General features: G+C 40.4%; 1 protein-coding gene across 3 annotated transcripts in view; it reads left to right on the top strand.

The window, feature by feature from the left end:
• Positions 1–26,158, top strand: part of HIVEP2 (HIVEP zinc finger 2) — a 407,742-nt gene that overhangs the window by 338,527 nt on the left and 43,057 nt on the right. For all 3 annotated transcript variants that reach the window (XM_075862585.1, XM_075862584.1, XM_075862586.1), the window contains one exon: positions 20,575–20,621. The gene's annotated coding sequence lies outside the window, so the exon portion shown is untranslated. The remainder of the gene's footprint in view (positions 1–20,574; positions 20,622–26,158) is intronic.

Here is a 26,158-nt window from a genome sequence, read left to right as displayed (position 1 = left end):
GGACACAGTCTATGGTACTATTAGTATTAAAGGTGCAGTGTATGGCACTATTATATTTAGGGGCATTGTCTGTGGCTCCATGAGAATTTTATCTTAGTTTATAGGTTCAGAAATGATTGAAAAGTGAGAAGCTGAAGACATCAGAGCGGAAAACTGCAGAAATGGGCCATGGCCGGGAGAAGTCACCATAAAGGTCTGGACCAGATGGAGAAGAAAAAAGAACAAAACAACTGGAATCTGAGATATCACCTGTGAGTCATTTAATGTAAATGTTTATTCTGCCTCTAATCAGTACTCCAGTTACTGTATGATTTGCAGCGAGATAATGGGTGGTATAATTTTTATTTTTTTTGTGAGGCTGCTAATGATGTAGAGCAGCCATGGGTATGTCAATCAAGATCTGGTGGGTGCCATTTAAATTTTTCCTCAGGCAGCAGAAAAGCTAGAATTGGCCCTGTCTGTAGACTACAGATGGATATAGCATACTAATAATGTGGTAAGAGAGGGCACTTGGAAATTAAGCTGACCCATTGTATTTTAAGATTGTAGCTCTCTAAGGCCTCATGCACACGGCCGGTCTTTTGCGGACGCAGTTTATCCGCATATTTGTGGATAAATTGCAGACCCATTAATTTCCATAGACCCAAGCACACAACTGCGGTTTTCACGGATTCATGCTGGGGCCACAAATCTAGACCGCAAAAACTTAGGACTTAAATCATTTTACGGTCCGGAGTTGAGGTCGCTATTACTAGTAAATTGTTGTGGAACCGTGAGTCCTGACAACACACGGATGCACAACAAAGGTTTTTTACGGTCCGATGGACCACAACAGACCTGCGGTATTGCAGATCGCAATACCAATGTGTTCACGTGCATGAGGCCTAATAGTTTTTGCATAAGTACCTCAAAATCAGAAGTACTCCTTCACACGGTATGTGATGTAGGTGCAGTAATAGTACTAAGCCAAAGAGGTTTTTTCAGGAGAACGATTTGAGTGATTTTTGGTCACAGCCGATCCTAGATGACAATTTTGACCTGTTACTTTTCAGTTTTCAGGCTACAAATATAAATACACATCAATTAGCAGCATAAAAGATGAACTTCGTACACAATGTTACACATGGAAAGTTCACAAAAACAGATGCTGCCTACCAGCCTTAGATGTGTGACCAGTAGAGTTTAATGAAATAGGAATATTTGTCCAAGTGAACACAATGGGAACATTAGCCATCACAGTTCAATATGCTTTGCATCTTGGCATCTTACACATACAAGTAACGTATTCAATAGGAGACTTTCCAGGGGCAGGCCAACAGCTCTTGCCAGCAAAAAAGGTGTCTAAAGAAATGAATTTGGCAACAAGTAAGAGATTTATAGCCATCTTGTGGAAATAAGTCTGTGTTTAGTTTGGTTCTGGGAATACGCCATGCTCTTCGAGAAACATTTTCCATATAGAAAAAATCTGCCTCAAAATTCCTTCAGATTTTTTGTGGCAGATTTTTAAATTCCACCATTTTTTGATGCATTTTTGCCGCGTTTTTGCCGTGGCATTTTAGGCATGTTTTTTTTAATGAATCAAATGCAAAAAAACACAGCGGATTTTGGTTAAAAACTATGGCAAAAGATTAGCGGTGCTGTTTTTTTTCTGTGTCTCATTGGTTTGAATGGAGAATTCTCCATGAAAGGGCATGCCCCTTTTTTTTTTTTCGCGAGTGGCCAAAAGCCGCCCTGGAAAAAAAACGCCTCTGCCTCCCATTGAAATCAGGTTCCAAGTGTTAATAGTATTAGTGATAATAGGTGAACGAAGATGAATTGTAATGGGTCTAAGATTGATATATTAAGATTTTCAAATAAAGAATTGTTATATCTTAAATCCAAGGCACAGGTTTTTTAATTTGTACATAGGACATGCACCATACCATTTTTTTTTCTTAAATCTTCTCACAATTGCTGATTCAGGGATGTGTCTTGTTAGTTGCAAATGTGCAATATATTTTTCAAAAGTCTAAAGATAGAATTTTACAGAATGTGTAAATGCAGCAGAACTGTGCCTGTATTCGAACATTCTATAGCAGTGCTTCCCAAATTATGGTAAATAAATTTGAATCCAATGCTGGAGCAAGGAGCGGACGGCTCCTTGCTCCACCATTCATTATGCAGTGAGCGGAAAGCGGTGAGCGGCTCGGAGCATATAGGCGGTGTACAGTGATGTCATTGATCGTTATATAATTCCCCTGAGGCCAGAGTGAAATTCTTAGGTCAAAACTCTTCATATTTTCCAATACAAAAGGGGACACGGCAGGGATGCCCACTGTCTCCTCTCCTTTTTGCACACGCCATGGAGCCTCTTGCACAGAACATTTGCCCAAATCAGGATGTTAAGGGATACTGTTTAGATACCCATGAGTTCAAATTTAGCATATATTCAGATGATATGCTTTTATTCATTACAACACCACTTGTCTCTTTAGCAAACCTTATGGATATTCTCACTCGCTTTGGATCATATTCGGGATTGGTACTAAATCCGATTAAATCAAATGCTATGCATATTAATATGTTGCCACATCAGGTTGAATTAATAAAACTTAATTTTGGCTTTCAATGGAAACATTCCAACATGACATATTCGGGAATTACCCTTACTAGAGACCCAAATAATCTACTGTATATCTTAGTAACTACCCCAAAAAATTTGCATCCGTCAGGAAGCTTCTAGGGGAATGGTCTAGATACCACATATCATGGATGGGCAGGCTCATCGTAGTTAGAATGACTATTCTACCCAAGCTACTGTATTTATTTAGGGCCCTCCCCATAAAAGTCCCTTTGCATGCTATCTCGCATATACAATGCATAATAAATGAATGTATATGGGCAAACCGTGTACTGAGAGTAGTTAAATCTACTTTGCATCGTTCAACCTCTAGAGGCGGACTTAGTCTACCAGACTTGAAATTATATTACTATGCCTCACAAATACGACAAATCACCGCCTGGAACTATAATCCCAACGCTGTTAAATGGGTTTTGTTTGAATCTCTTGCTACATCTCCTCCACTTCGGGCACTGATGTGGTCCCCAGAATTGAAGTCCCACATATCTGGTATTGACAATAAAATTGTTAAACACTCTCTAACACTCTGGCTTATATGCCGAGATAAGTTTCAATTTATATCACATCCATCCTCTTTACAACCTCTTTTTCTTAATCCTTATTTTCCGCCTGGATTACAACCGGAGGATTTTGAGTGGTGGACTACATCGGGACTCAATTCTTTACTTAAATTATGCAAAGGAGGTAAACTCCTCCCCTTTGAGATTCTACGACAGGACCTTCAAATCTCACTCAGGGAACATTTTCGTTACCTCCAAATACACCACTTTCTTTCCGTATCCTCCTTTATACCACAAGACTCCAGTCTAACTTTTTATGAAGTTACATTTCGCGGCTCACCTAGGGAAAAGGGGCTGATTTCAGTCTTGTATTCACAATTTAGAAGCTCAACATACAACGGTCCTACTCCATATATGCTAGCTTGGGAAAGAAAACTATGGACTTTGCATGATTCGACCTCGTGGCAACAGATATTTGATAGAACAACTACAATCTTCTTATCAAACAACATTAAAGAAACTTCATATAAAATTTTGGTGGTACCTCACTCCTAACAGAACAGCCAAATTATTTCCGGGTAGTGCCGATAACTGCTTTCTAAATTGCGGAGAAAGGGGAAATATGACCCACATATGGTGGTCCTGCCCAGTGGCACAGGCTCACCGGAAAAGAGTAGAATGCCTGATTAATTCTAAATTACATTTACAAATCAAGTTATCTCCTTGATGCGGACATCCCGTATATACCTAGACGTAGTAGAAAGCTAATCTCACAAATTCTATCCGCTGCAAAATGGACGATAGCAATATACTGGAAATCCCTGACTATTTCATTCTTGAGGACACTTAATAAAACTAAAGAGATACACCAGTTTGAGATTATAGTCTGTATCCTCGAAAATAGGCTCCTGAAATGTGATGCCCAATGGTCAGGTTGGTCCTCGTAAAGATTTTCTTCAGACACTTGTTTGTTTATGTGGAATACCTACTCATGAAAGAACCAAGGTACTTCTATAAAGTTAGTTGCACCAGATTTAGAATGTTTTACTTTTAAGTTTAAATCTACTTTAATAACTTCTTCCAACTCAGACATGGTATTCGAATACTACTTAGAGATAATCCTTAACTAAGTTTTGAAACACAATGGTTTTGAAAAAGATTATGTGTATTGAATTTGTCATACTTATGTATGTTATTGACTATACTGTAAAATATTGAATTTAGTGTACATTTGTTTAATTCTCATTCTACGTTGAAATGTTTCTACTACTATTGATATCATAGCTCTACGAAGCTATAACTGTTCCCGACCTGTGGGAAAATACACTGACCCATCATGTCTTTTATTGACAAATAAAGAGTTTGAATTAAAAAAAAGTTATACGTACCAAAAACTGGTACCGATAAAAACGACATCTCATCCCGCTAAAAATAAGCCCTCACACCGCTCAATCGGTTAAAAAAAGTTATGGCTCTCAGAATGTGGCGACACAAATTTTTTTTTTGGACAAAAAGTTTTTTATTAATAAAAGTAGTAAAATATAAAAAAAAACTATATAAATTTGGTATCCCGTAGTCGTATTGAGCCACAGAATAAAGATAAATTGTTGTTTTGACTGCACCGTGAAACCCGTAAAAACGAAACACAAAAAACAATTGAGGAATCACCGTTTTTTCCAACTTCAGCCTGCAAATAAAAAAATTTAAGTTTCCCAGTACATTATATGGAACTATAAATGGTAACAAAAGAAACTACAACTCCTCCCGCAAAAAATAAGCCATCACACCACTCTATTGACAGAAAAATATAAACGTTATGGCTCTTGGAATGCAGGGAGTGAAAAATGAAAATTAAAAATCAAAAAATGTCTCAGTCCCGAAGGAGTTAAGGACACTGCCAATTTTGGCCTTGAGGACAGAGCAATTTTTTCCTTCTTTGCATCCCGTCACTCATAATTCTCTTACATTTTTCATTCAACGTAGCTGTGAGACTTTGCTTTTTGCGGGATGAGTTGTAGTTTATGTAGGTGACATTTTTTTTTACATTTACATTATCGTTTAATTTTAATAAATTTTTATTTGGGCAAAAATGCAGGAAAAAATAGCAGTTTTCATCTATTTTATTTTTACAGCATACACCGATCATCTTAAATTATGCTAAAAGTTTGTTGTATAGGTTTTTACGGTCATGGTGATACCAAATATGTGTATATCATTTTATGTTTTAGGACTTATATTTAATAAAATGTATTAATTGTCAAAAATGTGCATTTGTCTGTGGTGTTTTTTTTTTTTTTAACTGTCCCACTTCGCAGCATTGCTGGCGTTAGCAAGAACTCAGTGGTTCAACAGCTTGACCCAACAACCGCTATTGGGCTTGCTGATAGTATCCTGGATGCCATCTGTTTTCTGCTGTCAGGCTCCTGAGAACATAAAATATTTTGTTAATTTATTGGAAATAATGTAACAGTAAATTCAGTGTATATTGTATGGTTATGAGCTGTCTTTTACTAAAGTATGCCGCATCTTTCCATTGATTTAAATTAAATCATTTACTAACATAGTTAAAATTCAATATAAACTTTTCATTTTCAAACATATTGATTTTCTGTACCAAGTGTAAAACAGCATCTCCGTCTTTAAAGTTGATTTTATTATTACATTTTTCAAATTTCATTAGGAAGTGAAGTAGTTTTAGTTGTAATGGGTACAATCTTGGACAACAGTGCACTGAGCAATAAAACTTTCGTACTTTTCTTCCTCTTTGACAGCCAATATAAATATGGACACAAAGTTCTTACAACAATATTTGGGTTTCATTATATTGCTTGTTCCATTTAATATCTTAACCTCTTGAAATAAGAGAAATGTCATCAGAGCTTATTTTCACAAATATTCCAGTACATTAAAGTTCGTTATTTAACTGGAAGCTTAGAAAATAGACTACATTTTTAACATATCACTTAATATGCAAATGTATCCAAAAGTATATTACTCATTTGCTCATCCACAAGGGCTTCTTTGGACTTCTCTCATGTCTTTGGATGTAGTTTTAGGTAATCTGTAAACCTGTAGTTTAGGTAACATTGTAAGATTGGGCCATAGGTTTGAATCCTCCCAGATATACATCTTCCAGTAATCCAGTTTCCTTCAAAAATTTGCAAACATCCGGGTTAGTTCATTTAATTTCTAACATGGATGTGTGTAAGGTAGACAAATTTAATTTGTTAGCTTCAGGATGGACAGAAATTGATGTGTGTGCATTCTAGGTACAGCCCTGTTGCATGTGTTGCCACTAAATAAAATAGTTGGAAATTAAAGGGGATAAGTTAGAGGTAAGAGTCTCAAGAGGACAAGGAAGCCAAATTCAATTGGACAATACAATGTTACTTGCTAGGAATACCAGTACCTTTGCAGTGGTGCCATCATATGCATATAGCCTGCAGAAATCTCCACAGCTAATGGAGCTTTCAGATGAATTACTGTCTCATTATTACAAGGACTTGTCTCTTCAGGTGAATCATTAATGCGGATAGTAGGACGAGAAGAAGAGAGGAGCTTAGAGACTTTCTCTTCTGATATTGGGCCAGTATGTGGTACTATCATAACTCATAGACAGTACACCCACTGTTTTGGGATTATCGCCAACTCTTTTCCAGTCTGCACTGGTTGCCAATTCCCTTTAAAGAGGCTCTGTCACCACATTATAAGTTCCCTATCTCTTACATAATCTGATCGGCGCTGTAATGTAGATAACAACAGTGTTTTTTTATTTTGGAAAATGATCATTTTTGAGCAAGTTATGAGCAGTTTTAGATTTATGCTAATTACTTTCTTAATGCCCAACTGGGCGTTTTTTAACTTTTGACCAAGTGGGCGTTGTAAAGAGGAGTGTATGACGCTGACCAATCAGCGTCATACACTTCTCTCCATTCATGTCCATTTGTACTCAGCACAACGTGATCTAGCTGTTCTGTCACATACACCCACATTAACCTTACTGAAGTCTTTTGAGAGTGAATAGACATTACCTCCAGCCAGGACGCGATGTCTTTTCACACTCCCAACACTTTGGTAGATCATGAACTCGCGAGATCACGTGAATAGACATCGCCTCCTGGCTGGAGGTGATGTCTATTCACTCTCAAGACTCTTCAGTAAAGTTAATGTGTGTGTATGTGACAGCACAGCGAGATCACGCTGTGCTAAGTACAAATGGACATGAATGGAGAGAAGTGTATGATGCTGATTGGTCAGCGTCATACACGTCTCTTTACAACGCCCACTTGGTCAAAATGTAAAAAACGCCCGGTTGGGTATTAAGAAATGAATTTGCATAAATCTAAAATTGCTCATAACATGCTCAAAAATGATTGTTTTTCAAAATAACAAACGTTGTTATCTACATTACAGCACCAATCAGATTATGTAGGAGATAGGGCACTTATAATGTGGTGACAGAGCCTCTTTAATTCAAAATTATGACTCTCACCCACAAAGCTCTCCACAGTGTTGCACATCTCTACATCTCCTCCCTAATCTCTTTCAACCGCCCTACCCGTTCTCTAAGTTTTGCCAACAATCTAAGTTTAGCATCTCCCACCAGTTCTGCACCAGTTTTCTGGAATTCGTTATAATCAAATTTATTCCAAATATCCACAGTTTTAAGATTGCCATAAAAACACAGCTTTTCAGGGAGGCCTATCACATTTGCTAATTTGATTCCTTTCCTTTTAACAACCCCTTCTACATTATTCCTCAGAACCCAATCTCTTCTTTCAGAAATATCTCTCACAATTCATGCTCCCTAATACACATAATACACATCTTATCTGTAGCTGCTCAGATACTGGCTGTGTGACTGACTCATGCAGTTTTATGTGTATTTCCCTATTTTTACAAAAGATGGTTGGACTATAGTTTAAATCAAGCACTTTTACTTCTTGTGTCACCGTTATTTCCTCTTACGGTGTGTTCATATATATCAGTTTCATCAGCATCAGTTTTTTTGTCTCTGATGTGATTACAACTGATGCAAAAATGTATCCATTGCCATGACCAAACCATTGGTTGTCGTTAGTTTCATGAGTTTTTACCGTCCGTTTTTTACATCAGTTTTTACCCTCCTGTAGATAGCGTCACTCAGCCCCCTGTAGATAGTGCCAAACACACCCCCTGTAGATAGTGCCATTGGCGCTCCGTCTAGGAATGGAATCCCCAGTCAGAGCGTCGCTGACGCTCGGGCCAGCGATACCGCTCCTGGAGGAGCCCCTGACATCAATGTCCATATATGGACTGGGATGTCAGGGGCTACCTCTAGCAACGCAATCCCCGGCCGGAGCTTTGCCGATGATTCCGCTCCTAGAGTGAACCCCAATGGTGCTATCTACAGGGGGGGGTAGCGCTATCTACAGGGGCGGCGTGGGTTACACTATGTTCTCCAGGAGTAGAAGCCCGGCCAGAGCGTTGGCAACGCTCTGGACAGGGATTTCCACTCTGGGTGCTGCTGGAAGGTGGACATATATGGACAGTGACATCAGGGACTCCCTCTAGTAGCCAAATCCCCGGGCAGAGCATTGGCAACGCTCTGGACAGGGATTTCAACTCTGGGTGCTGCTGGCAGGTGGATGCTGCAGCACCCAGCGTTCACTCCGTGAACATTACATTAAGATAGGATATGGCACCTGACCTCCCAGAGAGCCGGTCACAAAAACGTTTCTGGATCCGGCTCCAGCATAGGTCTGGCGCCATATGGCTCCACAACTTATGTCCCATGTGCCAGAACAGATCCCATAGAAAGCTTTGGGATCCATTCTAGAATCTGTTTCCCACTGGCGTTTCTGCAACACGCCAGAGGGAAACAGACAGGGACAATCGATATCCTCATTCCTCATGATTTGAATTACTTGTCACTCTGTAATCTCTGTTTTTGTTTGTACATGTTCCCTCTGAATTGTAAAATGCTGTGGAATATGTTTGCATTATTTAACCCCTACCCGCACCAGGACGTAACTGTCCGTCGTTGCGGGAGGTTACTTCCCGCACGAGGACGTATAGTTACTGAGTTTTTCCCGGTGCACACTGTCAGCGACAGTGTGCACCGGGAACCGGGAGGTCAGCTGTCACCGACAGCTGACACTCCCCTCTTTCCGGCCAGCGGTCCTTTGCCGCTGATTTTGGCGAATTAACCCCTTAAATTCGGCGATCGGGTGCAATCGCCGAATTTTGGGGGTTTCTATCGGCAGACCCCGGTCCGAAATCGCGGCGTTTGCCGATAGTTACTATGGCAAACGGAAGCCAAACAATGGCTTCCGGGTCTGCCATGGACGGTAGCCCATCAGGACCAACCTTCGGCTGGTCCTGATAGGCTTCCTGTCAGAGTGACAGGAAGTCACTGTGTCGTTCCCGATGGCACACTGTCGGCGACAGTGTGCATCGGGAACTTGGAGATCAGCTGTCCCCGACAGCTCACACTCCAGTGTTGCCGATCAGCGGCTCATCGCCGCTGATTTCGGCAATTAACCCGTTACATGCGGGGCTCGATTGCGATCTCCGCATGTAGCGGGTTTGTAGCGCATCAGCAGCCCCCATGCAATCGTGGGGGCTTCTGAAGCTTGTGATGGCACCCGGGGGCCAGACAACGGCCCCCAAGTCTGCCATGTATGTTAGCCTATAAGGATCAGCCTCTGCTGATCCTCGTAGACCAAGTGTCAGAGTGACTGTGACGTCACACTGACAGTTGGAATACATTACACTACCTAGGTAGTGTAATGTTTTCTAGCAGCGATCAGAGCTGCAGGTCAAAAAATGAAAGTGTAAAAAGTAAATGAAAAGTTAATAAACAAAAATATAAAGTGTAAAAAGTAAAAAAAAAGTTAATAAAAATGTTTTATAAAAGTGTAAAAATAAAAGGTTTTGTTTTCCTATAATAAGTCATTTATTATAGGGAAAAAATGAAGTACACATATTTGGTATCACCGTGTTCGTAACGACCCAAACTATGAAACTATAATGTTAATTTTTCCGCACGGTGAACGCCGCAAACAAAATAAACGGAAAACTGTCAGCATCGCTATTTTTTGGTCACTACCCCTCCCAAGATATAGAATAAAAAGTGATCAAAAAGTCGCATTTACCCCAAAATGGTACCAATGAAAACTACAACCTGTCCCGCGAAAAACAAGACCTCCCACAGCTTTTTTGACGAAAAAATAAAAAAGTTACGGCTCAGAATAGCGTGTCTCAGAAAATAAATAATTTTATAGAAACGTAATTTTATTGTGCAAACGCTGCAAAACTTAAAAAAAACTATACACATATGGTATCGGCGTAATCGTACCGACCGGCAGAATAAATGAAAACGTAATTTATTGCGCACGGTGAACGCTGTAATAAATAAAGACTTTAAAGCGCCAAAATCGCTGTTTTTTGGTCACCTTAGCTCTAAAAAAGATCCTGAGGGGCCAAAATGCTCACTATACCCCTAGAAAAATTCCTTGAGGGGTGTAGATTCCAAAATAGGTTCACTTTTGGGGGTTTTCCACTCTTTTGGTCCCTCCGGGGCGTTGCAAACCCGACATGGTACTGAAAACCAATCCAGCAAAATCTGCGCTCCAAAATCCAAAAGGCCCTCGTTCCCTCCTGAGCCCTGCTGTGGGTCCAAACATCAGTTTACGACCACATATGGGGTATTGCCGTAATCGGGAGAAATTGCTTTACAAATGTTGGGCGGCTTTTTCTCCTTTATTGCTTGTAAAAATGAAAAAACTCTATGTTTCCACAGAAAAATAGGTGATTTTCATCTTCACAGACTAATTCCACTAAATTCTGCAAAAAAACTGTGGGGTCAAAATGCTAAGTATACCCCTAGAAAAATGCCTTGAGAGGTGTAGTTTTCAAAATGGGGTAACTTTTTGGGGGTTTCGACTATTTAGGTACCACAAGACCTCCTCAAACCTGACATGGTGCCAAAAATATATTCCTAAAAAAAAGGAGGCCCCAAAATCCACTAGGTGCTCCTTTGCTTCTGCGGCCTGTGTTTCAGTCCATTAGGACACTAGGGCCACATGTTGGATATTTCTAAAATCTGCAGAATCTGGGCAATAAATATTGAGTTGCGTTTCTCTGGTAAAAACTTCTGTGTTACAGATTTTTTTTTATTACAAATGAATTTTGCCCAAAAAAATGAAATTTGTAAATTTCACCTCTACTTTGCCTTAATTCCTGTGAAACGCCTAAAGGGTTCAAATACTTTCTGAATGTGGTTTTGAATACCTTGAGGGGTGCAGTTTTCAAAATGGGGTGATTTATGGGGACTTTCTAATATATAAGGCCCTCAAAGCCACTTCAGAACTGAACTGGTCCGTGAAAAAATGGCCTATTGAAATTTTATTGAAAATATGAGAAATTGCTGCTAAAGTTCTAAGCCTCGTAACGTCCTAGAAAAATAAAAGTACGTGAAAAAAAATGATGCATACATAAAGTAGACATATGGGGGATGTTAACTAGCAACTATTTTGAGTGGTATTACTATCTGTTTTACAAGCAAATACATTTAAATTTAGAAAAATGCTAAGTTTTGCAAATTTTTGCTAAAATGTGAAGTTTTTCACAAATGAATATTCAATTTATCGACCACATTTTTTCACTAACCTAAAGTACAATATGTCACGAGAAAACAATCTCAGAATCGCTTGGATAGATAAAAGCGTTCCGGAGTTATTACCACATAAAGTGACACATGTCAGATTTGAAAAAATCATCTGTGTCCACAAGGCCAAAACAGGCTGTGTCCTAAAGGGGTTAAACAATAATAATAATTATTATTATTATTAATTCGTTTTGGTGATTACCGTATTTTTCGTACTAGAAGACGCAGTTTTTAGCAAGAATAAATCTTGCTAAAAAGTCCCTGCGTCTTATAGTCGGCCCCCTGACCGCTCCTTACTTACTCAATAGCGACCGCAGCGTTTATATTGGTTTTCCTATGAAGGATGTTTCCACAGGATATGTCATAAATGTCAGATAGATGCGGGTCTCACCTCTGGGACCCGCATTTATCTCTAGAGCGGGGCCCCCTAAACCCCGTTCTATCTTACCCGGCTCCGCTGTCTCCCGGTCACTTCCTGGTTACATGGTCGAGTTACGCTGGTTCAAGTCCCCTAGGGGAACTAATAAAATGTGTGTGAAAAAAAAGTTAAATACATTTTTAGGTGTGTAAAAAAAAAGTTTAAGTTTAAAAAAAACATTTCACATTTTTCCCCAAACACAATGTCAAAATAAAAAAATTGCTATCGCTGCATCCGTAAAAGTCAGAAACCATTACAACATAGCATTAATTGACTCACACAGTGAACGGTGTAAAAAAACTAATAATTTAAAACCCCAGAATCGTTGTCTTTTGGTCACCATAGCGCTAAAAAGAATTAAATAAAAAGTGATAAAAAAATCGTATGTACCAAAAAATGGTGCTAATAAAAACTACAGCTCGTCCCACAAAAACTAAGCATTCACACCGCAGAAACGATGGAAAAATATAATTTATGGGTTTCAGAATGTGGTGAAACTGAACAAATTTTTTTTTTTAAAGAATAGTTTTTCTTTGTAAAAGAAGTAAAATATGATTTTTTTTCCTATTTTCTGTTGTCTAAAACCTGGGTGCGTCTTATAGTCAGGTGCGTCTTATAGTCCAAAAAATACGGTACTGGAAATCTTCTTTTTCTCATTGGTGATGTATTGTTCTTGTAACGGAATTCAACACCCAATGACTAACTCCCTTCTAGGCTGCAGCAGCCCAAACTGTGACATCAGAAATCAGTCAAGAGGTGTGTTTCTGACTTCCAAAAGCTCCAAAAGGCACTGCAGTAAGACAATCATAGCAATGTCCTTTTCCTAAACTGCATTATATGTGTTTCTTTCAAGTGACAGAATTTTACAATGTGTGACTTGACTACATACTTCTGTAGCTCTGAGGGTGTTCATAGTAGTTATCTGTAAAGCATAGTTACAGGCTTCATTAGGATTTAGCTTTCATGATGGCCAAGTACCAGGGGCGTAGCTAGAGGCTCATCGGCCCTGGCGCAAGAATTCAGCTTTGGCACCCCAACACCACCAGACGTCTGCCCATGCCTATGCCCAGCCACCTTGCCCAACAGCCCCCATGGATGCATCCACAGTATGACCCCCATAACTGCCCCATACAGTGTAATGCCCCATAGCTGCCCTCATAAAGTATAATTCCCCCCATAGCTGCCCCCACACATTTTAATGCTCCCAATAGCTGCTCTCATACAGTATAATGTACCCCATAGCTGCCCCATACAGTATAATGACCCCCATAGCTGCCCCCACACTGTATAATGCCCCATACAGTATAATACCCCCCATAGCTGCCCCATACAGTGTAATGCCCCCATAGCTGCCCCAATACAGTATAATGCCCCCCATAGTTGCCCATGGGGGCATCTATGGGGGCATTATACTTTATTGTGGCAGCTATGGGGAGCATTATACTGTATGGGGGAAGCTATGGGGCATTGTACTGTATGGGGCAGCTATGGGGGCATTATACTGTATGGGGCAGCTATGGGGGCATTATACTGTATGGGGCATCTATGGGTCATTATACTATGTCGGGGCAGCTATGGGGGCATTATACTGTGTGTGGGGCAGCTATGGGGGTTATTATACTGTATAGAGGCAGCTATAATGCCCCATAACTGCCCCCGCACAGTATAATGCCCCCATAGATGCCCCATACAGTATAATGCCATCATAGCAGCCCCCATACAGTATAATGCCCCTCATAGCTGCCCCAATATAGTATAATGCCCCCATACAGTATAATGCCCCATAAATGCCCCCATACAGTATAATGCCCCCATAAAGTATAATGCCCCCATAGCTGCCCCCATAGCTGCCCCCACACAGTGTACTGTCCCCACAGTGTAATGCCCCCTTATCTGCCCTCACAGTATAATTCCCCCCATTTCTGCCCCCCACAGTATAATGCCCCCATAGCGGCCTCCACACAGTATAATACCCCCATAGCTGCCCCCACACAGTATAATACCCTCATGGATGCTTCCACAGTATAATGCCCCCATAGCTGTGCCCCCACAGTATAATGTCCTATAGATGCCCCCACAGTATAATGCCCCCATATCAGCTCCCCATACAGTATAATGTCCCCATACAGTATAATGCCCCATATGTGCATAATAGAAAAATAATAAAATTACTTACCTATCCCTGTTTTCACGATGGGTGGAGGAGATCCTTCTCCTCCCCTGTGCTGTGCTGTGAGTGACTCGGCGCAGACAGGCACGATGACGTCACTACATCGTGAATGTCTGCGTCAAGCTAATGGCTCACGGCACAGTGAATGCTGGAGGAAGGAGCCGTTAGCTCCTTGCTCCAGCATTGAATAAAACTGTATTCTGAGGGCAGATACAGTTGGAACCGAGACCTCATGAGTGGCTCACGACCCCCAGAGGTCTTCACACGACCCCCCAGTGAGTCGAGACCCGCAGTTTGTAATTTATTGTATTGTGCAGTTTGCGGTGGAGTGAACTACCGCAAACACAGACAGTACACTACATATACTTTACGGGCCCTCTCTGCAGCTCACCTGGTGTCTTTGAGGACCTTCCGCACCGACTCTTCCACGCTGGCTGGAACGCCCCTCACGTGACATCACGGTCACATGGTAGACTGAGTGTACCATGTGTCTGTGGCGTCAAAGGAGCCTGGCCCATTACCAGGAAGTGACGGCGTCACGGCACAGAGAATTTATTAAATCATTAGCGCGCTGTGTGTCAACAGGGGCCCTGTGGGGCTTCCAGGCTTAGTGGCCCGGTCACAACTGCGACCACTGTGAGCCCTATAGCTATGCTATTGCCAAGCACATTTACTTCAAGAATTCTTTTTTTTTTGTTTATATTACAAAATCATCTTTTCAACACTAGCCCTTCTAAAGTTGTTTGTATATCACTGTGAATATTTTACATCTAAAGGAGATAAATATGCACACACAGCTTTTTCAACAACGGCTCTTTCTAAAAAAAAAGGTGTTGACATGGTTCTCAAAGTTCAAATTTGAAGTTACTACATTTTTCTAGTGTATCACAGGTTATTCACAATTTACTGTTTAACCCGTTACAATATGCAAGTGAAAGCCAAATTTTTGTTTACAAAGCCCCATTATATACTGTATGTAAAAACAGTGTGCGCGTGTGAGTGTGTGTGTGTGTGTGTGTGTGTGTGTGGGGGGGGGGGGGGGATTTATTAAGACTGGTGTTTCATCCGCCAGTCTTAATAGAAAGCAAGCTGGAATATGAGGTGACAAATTTATTAAGAGGCGCACATCTGTTCATAAATTTATTGCATCTTTAGCTGTCTGTGCGTCACTGAGTGAAATCTACACCAACCAGGAACTGTCGTAGATTTCCTCTATAATTTCCACCAGTCCCTACCGTAAAGTATAGCAAATGCGTCGGTGGCCCCTGCGCTAAACTCTACCCACTTTTTTTTTTTTTAAAAAGGTGATGTGAGTGGCAAGATTTTTGCGACATTTGATTTCTTTGTGACTTTTTTACATCTGTTTAAGAAATAAAAACATGGCGTTCAATAGTGAAGAAACCTTTTGGTATATTGAGAATGGACAGAGGGACATATAACTTCTCACCTGGGTGAGATATGCTAATAACTTACACAGCTCTGTACAGTAGTTTTGAGCAGTTTAGTACCAGCTGCAGCTCCTCCTTGGTTGGTTGTACATAAAAGCATCCGCAATAAGTAGCATAAATAAAGTTAAAAAAAAACAAGGCTATCTGGGCGCCGCTGGATGAAGGACGAAGACTGGAATCCATTTAACCTAGAGTAGGGACAGGCCCCCGGACAAGGTATGAGGCCACTGCACAAAGTACAAGGAGCGGGACCCACTTCTGGTATAACAGTACCTCTCATTACTCCCCCTCTTCTTTGATCCAGCACCAGAATGCAATTTCCTTTGGAGCCCTGGGGCTTTTAACCTCTCAGGAGACTCCCAAGATTTTTTCTCAGGACCAAATCCGTTCCGATCTACAAGATAAAACGTCTTCTACATGGAGAGAATAGGAATACATGGAGAGAATTAGAGATCTAAAGGGAAGGAGGTAGACAGTGCTTGTAGTTCACCGGATTTATTTTCTTCAGGACTACAAATGGACCCAAGAAACGAGGAGCAAATTTATATGAACGGTACGGATGTTTTTAGAAGATAGCCACAGTTTATCTCCGGGAGCATACTGTGGAGGGGGTCTCCTCTTATCTGGGTACCCTTTCATACGAAAAACAGCTTGGATGATGGCAGATTTGGTTCATTGCCAGACCTATAAATAAAATGTGCGAAAAGTGGAGTTGGCAGCAGGAACTTCATAGGAAGCAGACACAGGAAGAGGTATACGAGGAGGCTGACTATATACAATGAAAAATGGTGAGGAGCCTGTGGATTCGCCAGAATAGTTGTTAATGAGAATTCGGCCCAGGGAAGAATATTCACCCAGATGTCGCATTGGGCAGGCACAAAATGGAGAAGAAAGTTCTTCAGCGTCTGGTTGACCCTCTCTACTGGGCCAATGGACTGTGGGTAGTATGCAGAAGAAAAGTCTAGCTTGACCTCCAATAGGCCACACAGAGCCCTGAAATAATCGTGAAGTGAACTGTACACCGCGATGTAATATAATATGACTGCGTAGGCCATTCAGATGAAATATATGCTGTATAAAGAGACTAGCAAGACGAGGAGCAGTAGACAGACCAGGCAGGGCAACAAATGTTGCCATTTTGGAGAAGGGATCCACCACCACCCAGATTATATTGCAGCTGACAAAGAGAGGTAGATCTGTGACTTAGTCCATCGCGATATGTTGCCAGGGAGAATCGGGAACTGGAAGAGGCAGAAGAAGACCAGCTGGTCTACTTTTGGAGACCTTGTTCCGGGCACAGACGGAACAAGAGGCGACATAGTCCTGAACATCCTTGACCATAGATGGCCCCCAAAAATTGATGAAAAATTAGTTTTCGAGTTTTACGCATGCTGGTGTGACCGGCCAGTTTAGCACTATTCTTCTTCTGGCCGAGGAAACAAAGGTTTTACCAGGAAGGATATCCTTCAGTAGGACTGGTGCCACCGGGACGATACAGGGAGAATTAATAATATGCTGTGGATCCTCAACTTGGTCGGTGACGTCAAATGACCGAGACAAGGAATCAGCCCTAGTATTCTTCTCAGCCGGACGGAAGTGCAACACAAAATCAAATCAAGCAAAGAAGAGCACCTTACTGGCCTGATGCAGATTTAAATTCTGTGCAGTTTGTAGATACACCAAATTCTAATGGACTATGTACCACCCCTTCCAATACAAATTTAATGGCCAGAAGCTCTCTATCTCCTATAGAATAATTCCTCTTGGTAGGAGAGAACAACTTGGAGAAGAAGCCGCAGGTTACAGTCTTACCAGTAGGACCCTTTTGAGTTAGGACTGCACCTGCACCAACAAAAGTGGCATCCACCTCAGGGACAAATTGTTTGGAGACATCTGCATGTTGCAATATAGGGGTGGCCGAAAAGGATTCTTTTAATCGAAGAAAAGCTGATTCGGCCTGCGGGATCCAGTTCTTGGCATTCACTCCTTTCTTCCTAAGGGCTGTTATAGGCGCCAGCAACGAGGAGACATGGGGAATAAACTGCCTGGTAAAAGTTTGCGAGTCCCAGAAAGCGTTGAATTTCACGGAGACCCTGGGGATGAGGCCAGTTCAATACAGCAGACACTTTTTCAGCATCCATCTTCAACCCCTGGTCAGACACAACAAAACCAGAATGTGAAGGGAGGATCTCTCAAAGACACATTTCTCCAATTCGGCATTGAGATTTTCTCCTGGAACCGCTGAAATACTTGGCGAACATGTTTCCAGTAAGTAGTCAAATCAGGTGATAAAATCAGGATTTTATCTAGATAGACCAACACATTAACGTATAACCGATCCCGAAAAATTTCATTTACAAACTCTTGAAATACGACAAGCATTAGAGAGTCCAAACGGCATAACGAGATATTCATAGTGGCCATCACGAGTAGTAAAGGCCGTCTTCCACTCGTCGCCGTCACAGATGCGGATCAGGTATTACCCCGCCCCCATAGATCCAGTCTGGTGAAGATCTTGGCTCCGCGGATCCTGTCACAGAGTTCAGCGAACAATGGTAGCGGGTATTTACTTTTTACCATGATCTTATTAAGACCACGTTACTTGGGCGAAGGGATCCATCCTTCTTTTGGACGAAGAAAAACCCATCTCCAGCCGGAAAATAAGTTTTCCTGATGAATCCCCTTTCTAGACTCTCTCCTAATGTATTCTGACATGGCTTGAGTCTCAGGCAAGTACAACAGATAGACTTAACCCAGAGGAGGTGTTGTTACAGGCAAGAGATCAGCAGGACAGTCATAGAGTTGATGTGGCGGCAACCTCTCAGCCTCCTTCTTACAGAAAACTTCTGCATAAGCTGAGTAGCAAGGGGGCAGACCCGGCAGGTTCTGAGACACAGGGGGGGCCGATGTAGGTTTGATTGATGCCAGGCACTTGGTACAGCAGCTTGAACCCCACTGAAAGGCTTGGTCGGAGATAAATTGCCGTAGCCAGGGAAGGCCCAGAAGTAAGGATTGATTGAGACGCACAACACATAGAAATAGATCCTCCCCAAGTGAAACACCCCCACCTACATAGTCAGATCCTCTTTGACAAACAAGATGGGCTCAGGTAGGCGCTGAGCTTTTATGGATGCCACTCCTAAGGGTCTCTCCAAACGATCAACTGGCAAGCTAAGACAGGTCACTAGGTCTTGGTGGATGAATTTTCCGGCAGCCCTTTAAGAGGCGGAACAGTGCAGCCACGAGCAAGGAACATATACAGATGCCGGCGGCCTGAAGGAGGAACAGGCCACGGACCAGGTACGAGATCCGGTGGGGCCGTCGGCAGGAGCAGGACTTGCTGCTGGCATTGCACAGCAATTCCTAAATATATTGTTATCGATGGAATAACGCCCACTGTTAGTGAGCGCAAATGAAAATCTACTATGGTTTCTTAAATAGTCCATCTTCAGGCAAGGGACTGCTTTTTGCCACTGTATGTTCTGTACCACATAAGTAGGATAAAGTCTGCCATTAATGGTGGTCTATAAGCTTTATGAAAGGCTCTCCTGCTAACCTTTACATTTCAGCTTTGTATGAATTTAAAGAGAATTTCCATTCAAAATGTGAGAAGTTAGACAGAAGTGTAGCAACAGTTTGATAATTATTTTTAGGTTACTTACAGATACTGGCATTTTTTTTTTATTATTGCTTTTTTGAGGAGTTAACTTTTACAAAAGCAGAAAGTGCATTAATTTTCTGAGCATGTTTAGCAATATCAAAGTGACAATTTACAGAGAAGCTAATTCAAATGTTATAACCAATATAAATGCACTTCCTCTTGTCACTTTTGCAAAAAACCTCCACCACAGGACATTAAAATAAATCCCAAAACATAATTATTAACATTTTTCTACTTATCTTACTTCTAATTTACTTTTATGTGTCTATTTTTATGATTTAGGTGGAAATCATCTTCACTGTATCATCATTCATCATTGTATTCAACCATTGCATTTCTAACAATAATGTTTGGTAATTTTTTGACAACAGTGGGTCAGATTTATGACTACTGTCTTAAATTTTGACAGCTGAGAATTAGACTAGATGCGCCAAATTTATCACAGTGGCTCATGCTGGATAGTACATTTTTCGCTTCTTTAGACACTTATGTCTAACTTTATACCACTTCTTGGTTGGCTCGCTTTAAACCACTTTTTTTCACATGTTGGTGCTATTTATCACATCTTAAGATACGCCCCCTTTTCCACTATGCCAAGTCCCCTTGCCAGACGAGTCACAAACATCTGTTCTTATTGTCGAATGTCATTTATAAATGTGTCAAATTATTTGCGCCAAAAACCAGGTGCAACTTAGGACAGAATTCTGGCGCAGCACTAATAGTAAATCTGCCCTAGTGTTTGAATTTTTGGATGAGGTACGATCACAGTTTGCTTTACCCTACATTGTGCAATGGAGTATACAAACCTCCTCACTGTTTAAAAAGAGGGCATTGATACAAAGGTGCAAAGAAAAATGCCAGGTGAAGAGCAGTAAAATGACAAAAAGTCTTGTGAGAGCAAATAGCTTTCACTGCTCATTTCCTGTTCTTGTTATTCTTGGCAGCTGGGTGCAATGATTTTCATTATGCAAACATGAGGTCTGCCCAAAAACATACGTGTAAGGGAATTCAAAAGTTTAGTATATTGTCCCATCCTTTTTATGATTTATGGGCTTCTTTCCTTTGTCAAGTACTTAAACGCTGATCACATTTTCTTTTCTTTTGCAGGCAACTTCACAACGCAGCCATGTGTATGATATTTCTGAAAGTAACAGGTACATACAAAAAGATTTCATTTTCTTGCTCTTGATGACTCCAGATGTATACAGGATGTAATAGTGAAACTATATGTAATAATCAAACTTTTGTATTTCTAATTGCCTCCTTGGTAGCATCTTTACAGTGCATGTGTGTGATTCTAGTGGATCAATAGAATTTGCTAAGCTAAAAAGATGTAGATCTTCTGTACTTATTTCATCCAGTGACTCCAACCAGGTAAATAGCTGAAATTATTGTACTGTAGCAGTAAAAAATAACCAATCTGCCTACTATGTTATGAGGGAGGAACATTTGCTAGTCGGATAAATGTGTCAAAAGTGGTATTGTGGTGAAGTGCTAATATATCTTAAAGAAAATACAGTATATTCCTTAAATTCACACTCCGGCAATAGCAGTGCACCTCAACGCCAGGAATAGGGCTTGAGGTATTTTTTAAAGGAAACATAATTTACTGAAATTTGCCAGATCGCTTTTAAAATCTGTCAGATTCCCCTTAGCATCGGCAAACCAAAGCTTTGTTAGCACGTACTGTTACACAAATAATGTCATCTGTTGCTTAGGAGCATCTAACAGAAATTGAAATGTCCTTCTGCATTTCAGCACAGGGTATATTCACATTCGAACTTCTTACCATTTACATAATAAGTTGAGTAACTTGATAAATATACTACATTATTATTATTTTTTTTACTATATTATAGCCCACAGCTGCTTTCACAAATCTGCTAGTTTCAGAGCTGAAATCTCCCAGCATTATTCGCTAGCTCAATGCCTACACCGTGCTTAAAGGGAACCTGTCACCAGGATTTCACCTATTAAACCAGCAATATCTGGTGGTAGTGGGTGAAAAATCATTTCTATATAACCTATAATTGTCTCCTTAGGCGACTCTGTAGCTTTAGTATTCATCAAATCTTCGTTTGAAAAGAGTTTATATCTTCATTCCTCAAGTCTTTCCGAGTTTACTCCACCTCCTTACTTTTGATTAACAGCTCCTCGCCTCGGCAATGACCTTTTGATAGCAGTGGCCAGTGAGGGATAAGTAAAGTTCAATAGGCAAAATGCTGGTGACAGGTTCCCTTTAATCTAGGGAATTAAATTCTGGAAAGTGTAGTCTTTATATCAAACACTGTAATCTGATGTAGGGAAAAATATTCCACTGCATTATAGGAGCTCAGTTCAACTGTTAGAGATGTGCCTATTGACAAGCATGATTAATTCTTTCAATAGCAATCAACAGAGTTGGGAATACTGGACTGTAATACAATGTATTTACAATATTACTCAACTTTTTATATCTGTATCTAAACAGTAATATGGTATTCAAAATAATTTACATTTTAAAAAAATGAGTCCCTTTAAATCAGGCTGTGCAGTGTGTGTGAATTGGAATTAATGTAGAAAGGAATCACACTTTAATTCAGTGTAAAACTGGCTTTGAGGAATGGAATCTTGAAACATTTATCGATACACAAGGTAAAAGTTCCCTTGGGAGAACATGAATGACTTGACATTTACTATACAGTTGAGTGTAAGCATTTGTATTCTATTAACTGCTAGATTAGACCGGCTTTAGATCCACTTAATAAACTTAAATATGGACGATAAAATTATCTCAGATGTCTCTTATTTAATTATGTCTTTAAACTTAACATGTTCCTGTGAGGACTCTACTGCCAAAGCCCTTGAATTAAGTAATGGGAATTTAAGGTTTACTGGTATTATATGTTTGCCTGATTTTTCCTATACTAAACATAGATATGATATTTTATCGCCACCCCTGTAGTTTAAAAAACAACAAAACGTAGAATCCCTCTCAATCTTTAAAATTTTCCTACAGAACCTGCAAGTGTATGGGAGGATTGACACAGATATTAGATATGCTTTTAGCTCTTATTCTTCAGCTGATTTTATGTCATATAGATTTCTCTCTTTCTCTCTATGTATGTAATACATCATATAAATGCATGTGTTTATTTTGTGTGTTGTCATTAGATTTTATGCTTTATAGGGTTTTGCTAGATTTATTTATTTACTTTGATAATCAAAATAGCTCAGCTTGCTATGTCTTCTCAGTGTGATAGTTCTGAACAATCTGTTTTTTCTCATAGAAGTCCATGTGAATGGAGAAAAGCTATTTTGTATCCACTGGCATTTTCTTTTAGAATTTTTTTCTACAGTGGATGCTCTTTATTTTTGTATTTAATACATTACAGAAGATTGAGCTGCATAAAAGCTGCAGTATACATGCAGATAAATGACATACCTATCTACCTGCATTCACTATATGACACTCATTCATTATAGACCTACTTGTGCACATTCAGCATCATAGGCATGAATATTCACTGTGTACACTGGAAGAAGCACAGTAATAAATATAGTACCAGAACCAAGCTCAGTAAATGAATACAGCACCAGAACCAAGCTCAGTAAATAAATACAGTACCAGAACAAAGTTCAGTACATATATATATATATATATATATATATATATATATATATATATATATATATATATATCTACAGCACCAGAACAAAGATTAGTAAATATATACAGCACCAGAACAAAGATCAATGCATAAAGACAGCACCAGAACCATGCTCAGTACATATTTACAGCACCATAACCAATCTCAGTACATAAAGACCGCACCAGAACCAAGCTCAGTGCAAATACAGCACTAGCAGAAATACAGCTCCGTACAGAGATTATTTGCAAATTCAGTTTAACCCCTGCGATATAGGTTTGTACGGCGTAAAACTACAGCTCCCAGTATGGCCTTAACAATGGTAAGGATAATGGCTATTTCACAAAAAAGAATGATACCACCCATCATATCGCTGCAGATCATACAGTGAATACATTACTGATCAGTCTGATGGAAAATAAATATTTACATTTAGTGGCTCACAGGTGACCTCTTAGATTCTTGTCTTTCTTTTTCTCTTTTCTTCTCCATCTGGTCCAGACCTCCATGACGACTTCTCCTGGCCGCGACCCATTTCTTCAGAGTTAGCTGCTCAGATGTCTTCGGCTCCTCACTTTTCAAATATTTTTAAAGATAAAATTCTCACGGTGCCACACAAATTGCCCCTAAATTAACACCAAACACTGCGCACTTGAATATAATCGTGTCACACACTGTAAAATAAAGCACTACACACACATCAGCCTCCTGTATATAGAGCTCCCTGTAGATCGTGCCCACCATAGAGTCTCGTGTAGATGGTAGATAATGGCACTCACAATGTTCAATGAAAAAGAAACAACTTTATAGTCTCACCTGTTCCTGTTCTCATTCTGTCTTCTAGCAACACAGGCCTCTTCCAGACCTGCTCCTTAACAACGATGCAGGGCGCGGTGAAGTCATCACGCCGCCTGCGTTATTGAGAGGCGCTGAATGGCAGGGCAAGGAACTGATGTTCCTTGTCCTGTCATTGCTAGTCAATCATTCATTTGTATTTGCATCCTATAGACTTGCAGATACAATTGTAGTGCAGGAGGGGGTGGCGGCTGTTCCGCCTCCCCCAGCTTTCCCAGCCGTCGTTGCCCCCCCGGCGTTTGCACCCCCGCCTAGTGCTAGAGACGGCCGTGGACCCTCCCCAGCACCTATAGGCTGTGGCTATGGAGGTAATAGTATAGACGCAGCATAATAAGAAGTTATAAATAAAAGAGTATAAATAAAGGAGTATAAATAAAAAAGTAAAAAGAAACACGCCAAGATATCCCTGATTATAAAAGTTGTTGTTATTATGTATTTATATAGCGCCATCAACTTCTGTCGGATTTAACAAAGCATAATATTGATGTAACACATTGTAACAATTACAAAGACAGTGTGGTACAGCCAAATGAAACAAGGATAGAAAATACACTAGTTAGGAGTTAGGATCTACAGGTAAGGGTCAGATCACACAGAGTTTTTTGTTGCTGAGTTTGTTGCCTAAACCGCGTCGGAATTAGCTAAAAAAAAAAACGGCCCAAATCACCCCTCCATTGATTTCAATGGGAGGCAGAGGCATTATTTTCACGAGCGACTTTTCGCCGCTCCCAGAAAAAAAGCAGCATGCTCTTTCTTGCCACGGTTTCCGCCTCTGACCTCCCATTGAAATCAATGGAAGGCAGAAAAAGCCTGCGGCGCTAGTTTCTTAGCGTTTTTTTGCTTCGTTTTTTTGCCAACGGACCGTGCATTAGATTCAATAGCCGCAAGCAAAAAACAGTGAAAAACTTAAAAAAAAAACAAAAAAACAGGCAGTTCAAATTCTGCCTCAGAATACCTTCAGCGCTTTATTTGTTTTGTGTTTTTCACTGCGTTATTTGCCCGTGGCCATTGATTTCATATCAGCTTGCAAAAAACTAGGGAACATATACAAGAGGTCAGGGGAGTAAAAGAGTAAGTAACTGTTGTAGAAATGTCTGGTGAAGACAGGTTGGGAACACCAGTTGAGGGACTCTAGACTATTTTATATTGCTTGTCAGAAGAGTTAATTCGAGCGTTTGAAGGTTAGAAGGGCGGGAATATGTCTGATAGAATAAGGGAGGGTATTCCAAAAGAGAGGGTAGGCATAAGAAAATTATTGTATGCAAGAATGTGAATTAGAGAAGAAATGTAGGATGGAGCAGAATTGGATAGGGCATTGTAGGTTAAAGTTAGGATTTTAAATTGGATTCTTTGTGTGATGAGCACCAAGTGGAGGGATTGACAAGAAGGGGTGGCATTAGAGGAGCGAGATAAGAAGTAGATTAGACGTGTGGAAGAGTTTAGGATAGATTGGAGACGTGTGAGTCTGGGGGTCGGTAGACCACAAATAAAAGTGTTTATGTAGTCTAGCCGGGATCTGATAAGTGTGTGTGTAAGTAATTTTGATAGTCTCCTGTATGGGAAAAGGATGGATATGGAAAATGTATTTGAGTTGGAGACGTCACAAGGTAGTGACAGTGTGAAAGTGAAGTTTAAATGGGAGTCAAATGTTAACCTTAGGCAATGTTCTTGTGGAGAGAGGGATAGTAGGGTGTTAACATATAAGGATACTTCAGGCGTGGGAACAGATTGTGATGGGGGAAAGATGACAAACTGAGTCTTGTCCATGTTTGGTTTTAGGAAGTGGGAGGACAAGAAGGAGATGGCTGACCGACAGAGACACGGGATAGTAGAGTGTCTAGGTTAGAAGCAGAGAGAGAGCTTTAGGTGTCATCTGCATATAGATGATATTGAAAACCAAAAGTTGAATGAGTCGACCAAGGCCATAGGTGTAGATGGAGAAAAGAAGGGGACTGATTAATGAGCCTTGTCCAGTCAGGAAGATTGAAGGAGATTCAATAGAACCTTTCATCTCTCTGAAATAGAGCCAGGGCCTCCTTCTTTGTTAATCTTGAAAACAGAGACTTGTCTTGGAATTGTCTGACCAAATAGTAACTTTTCTGCTTAGCTAATTCTTATATTTTAATGCTTGTTTTTATGGCGAAAGCTTGATTATATATTCACTGCAACTAATTCATTCTGTTGGTTTGGTGAATTTGAGCATGAAT

The sequence above is a fragment of the Rhinoderma darwinii genome, chromosome 4 (genome assembly GCF_050947455.1).
Source record: "Rhinoderma darwinii isolate aRhiDar2 chromosome 4, aRhiDar2.hap1, whole genome shotgun sequence".
In the NCBI taxonomy this organism is placed as follows: Eukaryota; Metazoa; Chordata; class Amphibia; order Anura; family Rhinodermatidae; genus Rhinoderma; species Rhinoderma darwinii.
The sequence above is the reverse complement of the archived record's forward strand: the minus strand, read 5'-3'. Positions and strand labels throughout refer to the sequence as shown.